Source organism: Convolutriloba macropyga, chromosome 6 (assembly GCF_964194025.1).
Source record: "Convolutriloba macropyga chromosome 6, txConMacr16.3, whole genome shotgun sequence".
NCBI classification, from domain to species: domain Eukaryota; kingdom Metazoa; phylum Xenacoelomorpha; order Acoela; family Convolutidae; genus Convolutriloba; species Convolutriloba macropyga.
This window is the reverse complement of record NC_134473.1, coordinates 23,749,237-23,763,640: the sequence shown is the minus strand read 5'-3', so window position 1 is coordinate 23,763,640 and position 14,404 is coordinate 23,749,237. Positions and strand designations below refer to the sequence as shown.

The 14,404-nt window shown below is 34.0% G+C and overlaps 1 protein-coding gene across 1 annotated transcript in view; it reads left to right on the top strand.

Moving 5' to 3' along the window:
* The window catches only part of LOC142341582 (epithelial sodium channel subunit alpha-like), a 57,740-nt gene that overhangs the window by 19,008 nt on the left and 24,328 nt on the right, over positions 1-14,404 (top strand). The gene's annotated exons all lie outside the window — the stretch shown is intronic.

Here is a 14,404-nt window from a genome sequence, read left to right as displayed (position 1 = left end):
ACTACGAGATAATCAAAAGAAAAGCACATCAGAGTATTGTAGTAATCTACCACCACACTCACATAGTGAAGAAATTGTAATAACAAAATGATAGAGAAATTATTACAAAACAGATTATCTAACGAAATGTTAAAGCGAGAGAATACATTTAAAACAATATACTCGAATACCTACACTAAATGTAGACAAACTACGAATAAAGCGCACAAGTATAGAAACAGATTTAAACCCGGAAAGCCTATACCTGAAGGTAGAAAAGTACTATTAGAAAATCACTCTAAAGGATTACTAAAGTCTAAAAAGCTACAAGAGCTACGCTCAGGCCTTTACACTGCGAAACGAATGCTAACTAATACTACATATGAAATACAACATGATAAAACAAATGAGAAGAAAACCGTGCATAGAAATCATATAGTACCTTATTACCCGAAAGAAGAAAAAATACAAGAGTTAGTTGAGAACTACGTAGTCCCAGACGACACTGACGATTTTGATACTCAATATAATAAACATAATATAGCCAGATCTAATGCTAATAGAGGCGCACAACATATTGCTGTTTCGCAGTGGCCCTCAGTAGAAACACAATATACAGTTAATCCTAGTACTTCACTACAGCCAACATTTAACGTTGAGGCTACTCCAACAAAAGACTCAGGCTTAGAATCGCTACAAACACGAGTAGATAACACTACACACATTCAAGGCACAAGCTCTTCTAATTTTCTTTTCTACTCCCACGCATTTCAACCCCCTACCCTATGCAAAATATGTATTCACCTAATAGCCCACAGCAAGAAAATTTTTCTACACCACCTGATAATACTAGTAAATTTAAAGCTACACGCAAATTATTCCCCCAAGCAACGCATAATAGCCCCACATCATCACCTTATAATCCTACACCTACAGCATCCCCTAATATATCAAATTTACCTGACGCAAATGAAGTATTGAGTAGACCTCAGCGTAATAGAAAAGCACCTACATTCTTTGGTGAACCTATTCCTTCTGACTTGATACATAAACTCAAAAAGAAATAGAGACACAAAATCTCTTTTAAATAATAACTTTATATTAAAAAGCGCCACTACGCACAAAAATCATAAAAAAGCTAATATATGCAAAAATCAAAAGAAAAAGCTTGATTATAAACCAATAATGGACACCAAATACTACGACATCAATCAGTTTCTCTCCCCTTCTCACCTACATATGAGGCTCTAAGAGACTCCTCACGGTGGCAGCCACCAACGTCTTCTCCTCAAATACCAGGCATTCATTATAGTTGAGTTCCCTCAACATTTTGTAACACCGCTGTAGTGTTGGCCCGGTCTTGGGACACCACCACGCCTGAGATAGGGCCCAAACTCTTTGTTCCAATTTGTCAAGTTCGTCCTCTTGTTGTTCTGTTAAGGACACCCCATCTTCAGGAATCGTTTGAAGAACTAAAATTATTGCCTCCATAACATTCTATTTCACAATTTCTTTATGTAAAGCTTATCCCCACCCTTTTCTCTCCCTTATCGTCCCGTGACAAACTTAATAAAACAAGATAATTTTATTCGGTGTAAACTTACATCTTTTCCTAAGAAGAATTCGATTAGTTCAGTGGTCCACTTTGAAACACATCTTGTTTCCCTCATTGACCACGGATTGAACCTGTTCCTCACCCGACATATTCCTAAGACTTCCTCGTCCCATAACGCAAGATGTGGATAACAATATGCCGTGGACATGAAAAATAAAAAGCTGAGGGCATCTAAGCCGAATACCCCTGTTTTAAGGAACGCCTTTTAAGTATAACGGCGCACCGTTTTCTTACGACCAATGACTGGAGTAAACTCCAATCCATCAACAGTTAGTTGATAGTCTCCAACTCCTCCTTCATTTCATCATTAGGGCACGTATAGGCAAAAGGATAACAACTCATTTCTGAATATGAATATATATAACAAAAAATTAAACCGGGAACAAAGAAGATACAAATTAAAGAAGGAACAAAAATCAAAAATAAACTAAAAGAAAGAAGAAAGTCTAAAAGAACTAAAATTGAAATTAACGGCGAAGAATGAAATAAAGATGGAAATTAATAGTCAAGAGTGATCAACTGTATATTATGAACGTTTAAGGCAAAAAGCAGATAGCCCACTCAAACACAAATCTTACATAAAGTACGCAATTAATCACCATTGCAAGCTGTTACACACACATAATTTCTATACATGTTCAACACTCATACACTTTTAACATTTGCGCATACCTTTTATTGCAAAATAATGCTGAAAATACATGTTACCCAAAGCAAAACTAAGTACAAGTTAGTCCCCCATGAGCAAATCTAAGTTAAATACCCCTAATCTAAGTTAAATACCTTAAGTACAGAAATTTGTCCCTAGCATTTTATTTAGCCCACACTAAATCACAATTTGTCAGGAAATGCACAATAAAACATTTTACATAATCAACAAATAGAGCTAACATTACTAGTTTAAGGACCCAAGGAATGTTTAAAATAAACATTAGATCGCTTAAGAACAAATAACTAACCGCGAATTTAAATTCTGCACGTAAGAATTATGTCGCCTAAGTGCAAACCTTACACAATTGTCAGGAAGAGCTATAACTTGATGAATTTATCGGCTCAACATCTCAGACCACATAGTTGCACAAACGCATGCTTGCTCTAATAGTTCACATAAGTTTACAACACACTAATTAGAAATGCCGTACTATAAAATCCCAAAAAAGTTCAAGTTAGTGAATTTATCTCTGTTCGCGCTTTTTATTAACAATTTCGATTGTATTCAAACTTTCAGATTTCTAAAATAAAATCTGTGATTAGATATACGCTGAAAAACAAACTGACTTTTGAAAAGAAAGAGAGTCAGCAAAAGTTTTAAAGAAAAAAATGAAACTTTTCTATTTCGTTACCTTCATCATTAAAGTGTTCCCCATTAGAAGTTATACGCGACAGATAAGTCAAAGTTCGTCGTATGACATACACAATAATAGTTATTAATGTGTTTAGAGTAGATTTTTCATTTTTGTCCAAAAAGTTGTCAAAATTTTATGACAAAGAATTTAAAACTTGTGAAATTATAATTTTTGCTTATAAAAACCAAGATAAAATGAGTTAAACTGAAAACAAATTGTTTTCTGGTGTCTCATACACATAATAGTTGCCCATACAATGTTCAGTTAAGCGATTAATAAATCTGAAGCTTTAGCTTTAGAACAACAACATATTTTAATTTTTCCCATGTATTAAGATTTGGTATAGAATAAGAAAGGTAGCCCTAGAAAGTCTCAATTGTTTTTGACGCCTATTTTTTGGTTCAAATATCGTGTCTATACAACAGCTTTTGCACTGCCAAGTTTGCTCAATTTTGAAAATCGTGTCAGAAAGTACTGACCATATCGAATTTTCGCCCATGTATTGAGATTGGGTATAGAATAAAAAGGTAGCCCTAGAACGTCTCAATTGCTTTTCCCGCTTGTTTTTGGTTCAAACAACGTGTCTGCACAACAGCTATTGCACTGCCAAGTTTGCTCAAATTTGAAGCCCTTTTCATAAAGTAACGACCAAATCAAATTTTCCCCCATGTATTAAGATTGGCTATAAACAAAAAAAGGTAGCCGCAAAAAATTAGCAAACTTTTTGTTAATTATTTCTATATCACACGACGTTCTGATGCAATAACTACCTTCAGCCCAAAAATCATCAACCTTGCTATCTTAGTTATGAATAAATTCAACTTTCACGATTCGCCCATGTATTAAGATTGGTTATAGACTAAATACCTAACTTCATGAAATAAATGACAAAATAAGATGTAATCAAATTAATATTATGCCACCTTTTAACCTAGCTACTGTTGACAGACAACACGTGATACACTGTTTGTTTTCATTTTACAGGAATGGTCAAAAACACACATAGTTTGCGCCCAAAAACCTGCTAATAAAAGCAATTCTGTGATAAAAATAGAGAACTTAGCGCAACATCTTAGCCATATCATATGTTTAGGACCATGCTATATGACTTTAGCCAATGCTAGTTATCAGCCAGTCAGATTTGAACACACAGATTTTGGTAATTTAACCCTGAGAACCACTATATAGGAGCCTTTCCCAAATTCAAAATCACTTTTTTCAGTTACCTTCTGAAATCAATTACTTCTTTCGCTCTCAAAATCACAAATTCAGCTCTAACTTAACCATCTCTTTCTCTCTCTCTCTCTCTCTCTCTCTTTTTCTCTGTCCCAAATTATATCTGTCACATTTTGCATCTTTCAACTAATAAACTTAGAAACTTAGCAAAGTTTTCAATCATTTCAATTTGTGACCAGCAAATACTTGTCACAACACATCCACACAACACATATACCAGGTATCTCAGTTCAAAATTAATTCTCAATTCAATGCTCAGTCAGTAACTATAGCAGGAGTTTATAACTCTTTAGAGACTGACAATTCAGAAAGTTTCTAAATCCCAACAAACACTACCTACTCTAAACACTTTCATCACCAGTTAAACACACCACAATACACCACCACCGTAAAGACAATCAATCCTAATATATGACCGAAATCTCATTCGACCAAAAACAATTTTCTTATTTCTCTTTTTATCAACCCTGATACACTTGTGAAAGTTTCCCTTAAGGGAAATCAAAAGCTGAAATTCAATAGTGAACTTAACACCTTAACTAGTTGTCAAATTTTCAACCAAGTAAGAACTGTAGTATTCTTTGCTACTAACTCTTACGAAGACCCTATTTCTGTCTTCTGGGGAAAGTATAACCCTCAATAACTCAACAGTTTATTAATTCAAATTCATTCTTCAAATCTAGTTGACTTAGACATTTTAAATGTCCCTTGTTTGGTTTTAGAACCACCAACTGATCTATGAATATTCCGCTAAACAATTATTGGATTATAGCTTCAAGAGCAACCTTTGCTTACAGTCCTTATATCATCCCGCATAAAATTCTGAAATATAATAACAAGTCAGCCAAAATTGATCGACCGTATATTTCATATAAAGAAAACAATGTTATTTTCTTCGTTAAAGACCATTTTGTAAACTTGGAAATAGTTGTTTGTTGGACCCCTAACAAACCAGAACATATTGAACGCTTTCATTTCCAATTGAACAACAGAGACGAAATAAACCTTGATATCATTGGAGCTCCCTTTACTATAGACCCTTAATCTATGTTACCACCTTCCCTTGAAACACAAGTTCTTACTGCCCTTGCATTCGACCCGCTATCGTATATTAGAACATTCCTCCTACAGAAAACATTGAAATTCGGAAATAAAATTGTAACACTTGACAAGTGTTTTGTTTCTAATCAACAGAGAACAGTTGCATTCTTCGTAACATCAGAAAATAACGCAAAAATTGTCATATTTTGGGTACCCTATAATCCCGCTCACGTTCACGAGCTAAAATATCAGATTACTTTCTCGGATAATATTAACTTGAATTTGTTAGACTCAACTTATACTGTCTTCGTTTATTAAATGGAAGACTGAGAAATCAAAAAGTCACCAGCAATAAACGAAGTAATAAACGTAAGTTACAAAAGGTTTCTTTTCATATTACTTTGCTTAACTCTGTTCCTACCTGTAGCAACTGATATTGAGTCTGAAATTGTTCAACTTTTGGCAAATTTAGAAATACTCGTTGAATATAACGATTCTCACCCACACTTCATAAAATGTGTCGTAAATAGAAATAATTGTGTACTTGAAGAAATTCCGTACCTTAAATTACTAGAGCCTCCTGAAAAGCTATCAATTTGGTCAAAACGCAACGTCTTTTTGCCACTATCACTGAATAAAGACCAGTTCTTTAAAGAAAAACTTACTGATAAGAAAGCGCTTCTTTCAAAAGTAGAATATTTTATAACCTACATAGGAAACCAAATTCGTTCTGTTCAGTTTCTGAAACTTATTGCTATAATACCTCTTGCCCTTCTCTGTGTTATAACTGCTTGCTATGCAAAATATTTGATCTTTATTATATTTCTTGCATTATTACTCTTAGCGTCTTTCACTGACGCCAAGCCAATTGAAAAGATGAGTATCTATGAAAACACAGCTCCTAACCTTCATGTTAACCACTTTGACTGCTCAAAAATGATCTCAAACAGATATATTCTCTCAACAAAGTAGCACCCTGCAAAATTCGCCCTGATAAAATTAGTACTAATCAAGCGCGAGTCACTCCTTACCAAAGAAACTATAAAGTTACGCTAGAAGCAACTATGTGTAAAGCAACCCAACAGCAATTACGTTGGCTTTGCGATTCTTTTGACTCTAGCTTTATAGATGCCAGACATAATAATATTACTACTCCATTTAAGCTTGATGCTCAGAAATGCGAACTTGCAAAGGAAAGAAAAAAGATAAAGCTTTCCCCTTCTTCTAATTCAGTAGAGTTCGATTTTGACAAATCTTTGTTCTCAAAATTTAACTCAGGCGATGTTGGAACTGGAAACAATGAATGTAACTCCCGAGGTTGGATTACACACTATATTTATGAAACATATATGCAAAATGTTAGCCTGAATGTAAACCTTAGAGATGGCACAGTTAATAACTGGCAAAATATACCTCTACCTTGTCCTTTATCAGCAGGAGGCTGCGATTCTAAATCTACTGATCCATTTGCATACAATTGGGATGAACGCAATAATTGTCTTTTCAATATGATTCGCACTTTTGACGCTCAAATGATTAAAGCTAATGACAAATACTACATAGTAAAGGATCCTAAACTTACTTCAGCTCAGTCAGATTTCGACTTACAAAGCTTTATTTTCCAAGTTTATAATAAACCACAGTCTTTATGTAGTCATCCAAGAATAGTATATCCTACGCCTTATGGTTCCCTATATATTAGTCTTCGTGACGGTTTCGATATGAATACTGGAGAACCCATTCACAAATATACTTTTGATACCGGTGCTATCACGCTTAAAAACAAATATTATTCCAGTGACAACAAAACAGTTGATACAAAGCATTTTCAAATCTATGAAAATATTGATTTCGAAGCCCATCTTGGAACAAAAATTGACTATTTGCACTTTAATAATCTTTGGCAACTTCAAACTTCCACCCTAGAGCTATTAATAAATGACTGTGAATTAGAGCGCTCAACTATTCTCAACACTTTAATGATTTCTCATGAAAATCCGCGTTTAGCTGGATATACCTTAACAAGAAACAGATCTATGTTTTTCAAAACAAACGGCAATGTTGTCTGGCTATATTATTGTCCTGAATTTCATTCACCCTTACAAATTCTTAGTAAGTGCTATAACCGAATACCAATTCTCTATGAAGATGAAATACATTTCGTTGATCCGATCTCTAGACAAACTTTCACTGAAGCCGAAGAACAATTGTGCTCTGATAAACATTCAAATTTATTTCAACTAGATGTTGACGATGACAATTCATGGGTTGAACTAACCCCACAAATAACAAAAGTAAGAGGACCTGCACTCTTTAAACCACACATAGTCATTCAGCAAATTGCAAATATAATTACTGCAAGCATTCAGGCTTCTATCTACACATATAAAGAAATGATGGCATTCTGGAATTCAATAAATTTCAACTCCAATATGAAAGGAGTTCTCAAACACTTTACTAAGTCATTATTAGATAGCAGAGAATCATTTTCAAATATTTCAGGCACGAATTATTATAACTCTAGAACTATTTATCTAGATTCATTCATTTCACTGGACTTCTTTAATAATCAATTTGTTGAAACCTTTGGTAAAATACAATATATAATCGATCGATGCGGAATATTCTATGCCGCTTTCTTATTCGTTAAGCTACTCATCGACATAGTCCTATGCTTAATTCGAGCAATGCAAATTAACAAAATTACAGATGCATCTATTCATTTTGGTAAAGCACTCTTTGCTGCCACATTTGATTTAATGTCAGCTCCAATTCTGACTTCTATCTATCTAGCAACTAATTCAGAGAATGATAACGATGATAAAAAATAGAGAAAGGACGACGCAAGTTCCAAAATCTGAAGATACAACCAGAGTTACTCAAAGCCCGCCTTATTATAATAATAGAATGCAAACACTAACTCATGAGAATAAAAGTGGTTATCCAAAGCTACATGATGAGAATAAAAAAGACGAAAATCAAAACGATCACAACGTTCCTACGTCTCCAGTATAGGATTATTTCCTCTATTACCTTAATATCATCAAACCATATGATGATAATATAAAACAGACTGACTTCATTTTTACTACTGATTTACTTTAAAGAGAATACAAAAAAATAAGAAAAAGAGAATACTCGCAAAATAACTTTAAAAAATATACTCTTAGAATAGAATAAGAGTAGAGAATACTTGATATTTCAGGAACTTTCTTCAATTCCTAACGAACTAATACCAGTCTTTCAGAAGGAACCTTCAAGTGGTTGGCCCGAATACAATACACAATCAACTTCTAACCCTCAATCTGGAGTTAAACAACTTGACAGACTAGTACAAACCACAACTCACGTTACCCCATCTACAACTTTTCTCTCAGCTATCAAGATTTCAGCAGTACAAACTCAAGCAACTAGTGCAAATTCGTCAACGACGGTTACATCATCCAAGAAGAGAACTAAAACTGCAGATACAATTGCAAAGAAACAACCACGTAAACAATTCATTAGAGAGACATTCAGCCCGGCGACACCGCTAGAAGTAAATATACACAAGACAAACAGTACGGTACCCAACGTCCTAGCAAACACTACAACTACTCAATCGTCACGACCAAACTTTCTTAATCTTCATCATTACACAACTACCCCCTGCAAGACCGCATACAAAAACAACACCAAGCTGAAATACAAGCTAAAACCCCCGGTTTTAGTGGACACCCGAACTGCGATACAAATTTAATCTACCAGTTGCAACCCAACATCAATAGATTCAATCTCATTGGTTATTTGTCAAACAAAAGTTCTTATCTACTAACTAATCACAACCTACAAGGACAAACAATACAAGTCCCGTTTGATGATAGTACAGGAAACCTCACTCCTCAGCTTGATACCTTCACCTATCAGGTACATCAAAACTTTCTGACAGAAAGACAACGCTATCAACAACTCGAACAACGGATTACTGAGCTCCAACTGGAGATCGCAAATCTGAAGCATCAACTCCACATCCTCCGCTCATCACGTTGAGCACTCACGGAATGGAATAGATAAATTTGTGGTTGTTGATGTTCAGTACTTCCTTCATTACTTCTTCTTTCTCCCGCGGTGAGGAAAATTATCCGTTAGTTAAAACGCCTAATTATTAGTCATTTTGGTTACTTTACTTCTTTGATTCCATTACTTACATCAAGTAAAGTAATCCGCATTTCTTCTATCTTCATTGAAACTATCTTCAATGATTACACTCAGCGCAATTCATGGTGAACAAGGAGTCCATTCTTATCGTATTTGTTCTCGCTTCTCTAATAAAATCCATTCTTTAATCTTTACCAATTTACCGTGCTTATAACTTAGTTAATAGAGAAGTTTATTATCATCATCCAATTGTTCCATCGAATTCCACAATTTATTTAATGTCTTACAATCTTTCAGTAGACGTTAATTATTTCAAAACATAATGTGATCTCGCTGCATTTTTTCATTCGCAAGTTATTAAAACTTCGAAAACATTCTTAGTTGGAAATAAATTCTATACCCCATTGTCAGTTCAATGGACATTTGAGTTACAAAAGATTATCTTATTCTTGCAAGATAGCAATTCCAATGAAATTGTAGTTTACTTTCATCAAATTCCTGAGAACGATTTATTTGAAATTCTAAAGCTTATTCATACAGAAGAAATTCTTAACATCAATAATCTAAACTTTCGACCGCTCACCTATTTCAATTGATATGTTTGTCTTCAATATTTTGGTGATCACGGATATAGAAATGTTACAACCTTTCTTTAACAGGTTTTCCTTCATCGCCATCCGCCATTTATAGTTTAAGTACTATTTGGATCTTCCTGTCAATTCCTTTCAAAGATTAATTGGTCTTCCATTCTCCCCATTGACACAAAAATTGAATTACTATATTATTCAAAATGACCATATATTTTGAAGGAGATGTTGATATCGAATAGTTTAAAGATTATTGTCAACTCTCTGATCATGTTGAATCCGCATGGGTTAACTTTTCTAAACAGATTATTTTTAACGATAAAGTTTTCAGAATCTCTGAACTATATTATTCTGAATTCAATGCAAAGTTATTTTATTCCTTGAAGACTTTAAACAAGAAGAAACTGTTATTTATTTTGAACTAATGACAAAAAGCAAGAATAATTATTTTATGAAGCTAATTCATAATGATCAACCAAGTCTAAATATTAATTCCTTAAACTATAGCTACGAAGCTTACTTCAATTGATTTATTCTTCAACAATACTCAAATAAAGATGATTTACGAAACGGAATTCTTTATTTGGGGAGTCATTTCAGCAACACTAGCCTTTATGGTGTTGTGCTTAGTCATTTTAATCTCTTTATTTATTTACCTTGCTTGTCATTATAGACCATTAAATTAACCAGTATATTTTTGACTTGTATTATCTTATTATTCCACTTCGGATATGTTAACAGCACAACAGTACAACTTTTATAGAAAAACTTCAAAAGGTCTATTATAACGGCCAGCCAAAAAAAATTGGATCTATTATTTTGTACAGCCTTGTATCTTAGGACATCGTCAATCCTTCTTCAAGAGAGAACTCAGAAACAAGAAGCTACGATGAACTTTAGAACTTTAACCAAGTAATCTACCTCACAAACTTTAAGAGTTTAATTATTATAAAATTAAGCTAAATAAATTATTCGATTATGTAAAATTTGATGTTTTGATTTTATACCTATGGACCGGGATGGGATGTACTGAAGTGTGCTACGCTCAGTAACACTATTTGATAATCTTATTGCTATTTTGAGAATTTACGTTATAGTGCGTGAAGCACAAACCTGATTTGGACAAAGTCCATTTTAACGTGTGAACAAATTACTAAGTAGAAAGAACCAACTTAACCTTGGTAACTCTGTCGACACTGTTATCTCTACCCAAAAGGATACTAGATAACCACGTGTCCACAAGTGTAAAAGGAGCTCGCACGCTCAACCATCACTTATTCTTAACTTCAGCACAATTTGGTCCCTGATAACTTCTGAATTAAAATCATACTCCCGTATTGCTCCCTTGCTCAATATTTTGTGACTTGTTCTTAACTAAGAACTCTCTAAGTCATAAAATATTAACTTAGCACAATTTTGGAAATCAGGTAAGTTCAGCTTAACTTCTCTAAGTTATAAATTAACATCTCTTAAATTCTATCTAAGTTACAAGTTAACTTAGAATATTTCAACCTGTGCTAACTTGTGCTATCTCAGTCTTAATAACCTTAACTATTCTATCCCTTCACGCTCGGTTCATATTTGATGCTGTTTAACATAACTTATTAATTCATATTTGCATTTAACTTTCTTTAATACTTAACTATATACCAAGAGTAGAACTAGGGGTTGAACTCTCAAGTTATACATGTGGTCCCGCGATTAACCCCGTCGTTTAAGTATCTATTGTACGGACCAGCAGTATACTGCGTGTGTCTGCCATCATACAAGACTGCTTGCAAGATTCTTTCATTGTTTTGACTTCTTGACCAGTGGGATTACTTCAATTTTGATTGTCTGAAAATTTTATGAGCCTGTCTGAAACCTTATTACGCGAAATAAATTTGACCAGGAGTTTGAATATCAATTTATGCTCTAATTAATGGATCCTGATTTCTAAGCTTAGAAGCACTTTTACTCTCTTCGCTGATAGCTAATTCATGTGTAAAAAGAAAAAAAATAACACTGAATTCAATCCATTATTGCTGTGCAAAAAGAAATGAGTAGGTTGCGCAAAACAAAATGGCAGTGCAAAGTATCAATAATAATAGCAATGTCATTCCTGAAAAAATTCTATTTATTCAAATTCGAAACCAAGAAAATTTAGTTTTTAAACTTTACATAGTTCCCAGATAGACAATCCGATAACTGCATGCAAGGGTCTCTTTTATATTCCTCAAAAAAATGATTAAAGATTTGTTTTTTTTAATTTCGTTTTTTATTAAGAGACAAGGTAACGAGTTCCAGTCCTGTAAAGCTTTTCTAACGATTGAATTTTCTAGTTTTGAGCTTTTGAATTTATAGCCCCAGTACTCGAGTCCAGATCTTTGATTTTTGTTGATTTTCCAGGTTTTATGTTCACGGCCCCTGCTTTCATCAAATGCTGGCAGTTGGTTGGTTTTAATGTTCCAGATGTAATTTATTCGCTTTAATTTCAAAAAATAATGCATAGGTAGGATTTTTTGCTTTAGTTTCAGATCTCTTGATGAATTGAACTTTTTTCTAAAGAAGCTGGATTTAACTGCCCAATTAAGTTTTTTGTCCAGTGTTAGAATAAGACTTTGATTGATAGACTGAATGACAGTTGCTGAATAATGTATGTGACTCAAAAATTTTTTAAAGATTTTTGGAAAATTTAGTTCTTTGATGGATTGATTTATTATGAATGACAGACAAGTTCCATTCCGAGGCTGCATCTTTAAGTGCCCACGCTGGTATCTATGAAGGGCATTGTGTTTTACTTACCTTGAGATGACGTAAGGTGTCGTGACATTCCTTTGTCTGTGACAGAACGGAAACTGAATGTTCGTTTTGAAGTTTGGTTTTTCTATCTAAGGCCCTTGTAAACTTTTGGTCCTTTGTATGGACCAAGTTGAGAAAATCAAAAATTAAGAAGGTTTGCCATTTTTAAATTATCCGTTGTGTAGTCTCCGAAAACGTTTCTCAAACGTTTAATGTCCTTTTGTGTTTTTCTCTGATTCCTTATTTCATTTATCAGTTGCCATTTTTGTCTTTCCGTTCCCGCAACTTCAATGAGATCTGCGTAAAGTTTGTCGAAATCATTTGTTTCTGATTTTAAAACATCTTGCTTTAGTTTAAAAAATGTTTTGTAAATTTCGTCGTTTAAAAAATTGTCTCTGGACTTAGTTTTTAAGAGACTTAGTTTTTCTAGTTAGCCATTTGCCAACCAGTTGAAAACTATTTTTATTGTTTCGTATAAAAAATTTTTTGAGAGGCGCATGGTGATTTAGTACTTGCGCTAGCAGATAACTTCAACCATTTTAGGTGGGTTCAAATTGTTGTTATTTAAAAGTTATCAATTTAAGTTCATAACAGATGTTTGGTAGCTTGATTTTTTATAGTTGCTCTTGTCATGAATATACTTAATTAATCGGGGTTGTTTTCTTTTTGCATAGCAGTTAAAAATTCCTACAACACCAAAATGATCACTTTTTAGGTTAGCATCACAAGTGAAAGCCTTTTCAAATAAGTACGGTTCACACATGAGATAATCAAATAATGTTTGAGTTTTTGAGTCATTGGAGATTCTTGTTGGTTCTTTGTTACTCTGATCATGTAGTCCACAAGGTGTAGTTACTGACCACAGTTTTTCTCGTTCTCCCTTTTTTTAAAAAATCAATGTTGAAATCGCCTGTAACAATTTTCTGCTTGTTTTCAGTGGTATTCAGTGGTAGCATAGTCAAGGTTTAAAGCTGATTCGTTTAAAAACAAGCTAGATTGTTTTTTTTCGGGCAGTAAGAAATATTTAGTAAAACTTGTTTTTTATTTGCAATGGTGATATTTATCCAGATCGATTCAAACTCTCGGCTAAATTTGTTCAGATCATGCCTTATTTTTGGCGACAAATGTCAAAAATAAGAAGAGAGACAATAGGTCACCAGCTATCCTTGCAAAAAGGGATTTCATTATAAAATGTACGAGTAAAAGCGATGTCAAAAATACGAAGAGCGCGTATTAATTTTCAATTCATTATCCTGCGAGTCCATGAATTATCCTGCGCATCCTGCGAGTCCAAGAATGCTTACGAGTTCCAAGATAACTGACAGGTTCTTGTGGGTTTATGATTTGTTTGCAAGAACATTGTGAATACTGCCCAATACATCTTCACTGTTCATTTCTGGAGCTTCCGCTATTAGTCTCTCGTACGATGCACCCCCAATTTTAGGAGCACGTGCCAGTAAATGTTTACGAAAAGACATGGCGCGTGCACTGAGAGGGGGGTGGAAATATTACACAAACCACCGATATCCGGCTTTGCCTTCATTATGTTTAATTGCTCTCAAACATTGTGTGAAGCATTAATCGTATAGTAGAGTGTGTCTTTTATATGCAAATATTCCTGGAATTTTCCCGTTCTCCCTTCAGCAATTTGACTTTTTGCTTTGAGAAACGGGGTGGACTGG